This window comes from Pelobates fuscus, chromosome 4 (assembly GCF_036172605.1).
Source record: "Pelobates fuscus isolate aPelFus1 chromosome 4, aPelFus1.pri, whole genome shotgun sequence".
Lineage (NCBI taxonomy): Eukaryota > Metazoa > Chordata > Amphibia > Anura > Pelobatidae > Pelobates > Pelobates fuscus.
The window spans coordinates 109,818,877-109,821,552 of NC_086320.1; positions in this window are offsets into that span (position 1 = coordinate 109,818,877).

A 2,676-nucleotide genomic window follows, 5' to 3' on the forward strand; every position below is an offset into this window, starting at 1 on the left:
AGCTGGACCAAGGTAAGTGACAGAAGGGGTCAACTCTGCACCATGGGGAGGGAGGAGAGCACTACAGGGGAGCTATAGTGCCAGGAAAACAACTATAGTTTCCATTTAATACAGCCCCTGGTTCAAATTTTATCAAAGGAGTGAGCAATATAAATAAAAAATGTACATTATTCCAACACGTCAAAGATGACACATAAATAATAGTAGTTTGGCAAAACATTTATATCATGCTTAACATGGTATGATTAAAGGACCACTCTAGTGCCAGGAAAACATACTCTGTTTCCTGGCACTAGAGTGCCCTGAGGGTGCCCCACCCGCCGGGCTCTGGAAAGGGGAAAGTGTTTAAAACTTACCCTTTTCCAGCTCTTCTCCTCCGATCCTCCTCTTCTCCTCCCCGTCGGCTGAATGCGCGCACGCGGCACGAGCTGCGCGCGCATTCAGCCAGTCACATAGGAAAGCATTCATAATGCTTTCCTATGGACGCTTGCGTGCTCTCACTGTGATTTTCACAGTGAGAATCACGCAAGCGCCTCTAGCGGCTGTCAATGAGACAGCCACTAGAGGAAATAGGGGAAGGCTTAACCCATTCACAAACATAGCAGTTTCTCTGAAACTGCTATGTTTATGAAAAAATGGGTTAACCCTAGAAGGACCTGGCACCCAGACCACTTCATTAAGCTGAAGTGGTCTGGGTGCCTAGAGTGGTCCTTTAACGCCAAACTCCATATGCAAAGTAAATTGTGCATTAAAGGCCTCTAGTATAACTCTTAGTGAATATGTTCAATTGACAAGTAATAGGATAATATTAACATTGCTCCATCCATATTAGCAGACATTAATGGCTCACTTCTATTTAATGCACATATATTTCCCATTTTTGCTTGAAACAGAGCAGTTAAGGGAGCAAAATAGTGCCAGGAAAAAAAACTCATTTTCCTAGCACTATAGGGTCATTAGGTCCCCCCTCCCACCCTCAGGGCCCCCTTCCCGCTGGGCTGAACGGGTTAAAACACATTCAGCCACTTACCTTCCTCCAGTGCCGGGCTCCCTCAGTGCTGGGGAACTCTCCAACCCCTGCCGACATCAGATCCGAATGCGCTTGCACGGCAAGAGCTGCGCGCACATTCAAACAGCTCATTTGAAAGCATTACTCAATGATTTTCACAGTGAGAATTGCGGAAGCGGCCTCTAGTGGCTGTCAGTGAGACAGCCACTCGAGGCTGGAGTAACCCTCAGTGAAACATAGCAGTTTCTCTGAAACGGCTATGTTTTCAGCTGCAGGGTTAAAACTAGAGGGACCTGGAACCCAGACCACTTCATTGAGCTGAAATGGTCTGGGTGCCTATAGTGGACCTATAAATGTCTTATATGCACATTCAAGTTTAGATTTATATACATAATACATGTATTAGACAAATCCTCTTTAAACACAAACACATTAATGCATCATCCTGTGTTTCTTTTTTTAGATAGACAGACAGATAAATAGAGACAGTCAGTAGACTTTTATGTATTATATATGCTGTTTAGTTTGTTTTCTTTGTACTTGTTTAATTGCTATGGACATGTATTTTGAACATGATGTTTGCACTATAAATATTTGGGACATCAATAGTAAAGTTACTGGAGTCCCTGAAAACATTAACTTTATAAGATAAATACATTTACTAGTATGTTATCTCCTTATTTGGAATATTTTAACAGACAATCATTATAATATAAACCAAATAAACACACGCACCTGAATATATTACATGAAATAAGAAAACATTTGGAGGAGAATGTATTGAATTTTCAAGATCCCCATTTGTTATGTATATCTAATTATACTTTTTATGATAAGTTCTCTTCTCATCCTAATAAAATATATTACCATTATAATTGAAAAACAGATTAATTTCCAATTAACCTAATCAAGTCAATATATTCTATTGACTGTCTTTTAAAGCATGAAAACAAGCATGCAATGATTATTTATCAACATTTTGCAACCAAATTTTACTAAACATAACTTATGCTATTTTATGCCCTCTTTAGATAGGTTGTTATATTATATCGAATATTGTGATTGATTATATACAAATTCAGTTAGTCACACTATAGGCCAGATTATGACTTACAATAGCATATGATCTGTATAAACAAGAAAAGGATCTCTATTTATTAAACAGAGAATTGAGGGAACCTAATAATTGGAATTTAGCACATAACAACCAAGATGAAAATAGTCTGCTGCTCAGAAAAATGTGAGATTGTTTCTGTTATTTAGTGAGTAGACATAAATGTGTATTATACAATGTACAGGAAATTAACTCATTCTGTTTTTGTGTTTTACAGCAAAATAAACGAAAACACGTTATTGAAATACAATGACACTTTTAAAAGTGCAATAATACATCAATTATAGCATGGTATGGGACTGTACAAGTTGAAAAAGAACCTTTCCAGACTTTCTAAATTATTATATATACAAAATAACTCCAGAATACCATTACAATCCTTACAGTTCCCAAACAGAAAACTGTCCCAAATGCTACTATCTGTGTTAACCCTATAAAGGTTAGTAAGTACACATAAGCATTGATCAAGATGGTTAAGATATCATCATGGAATGCTGCAACATTCTAATTCTGAATGTACTTTTCTTTCCTGAAATTGATACTGTTGAAGAAC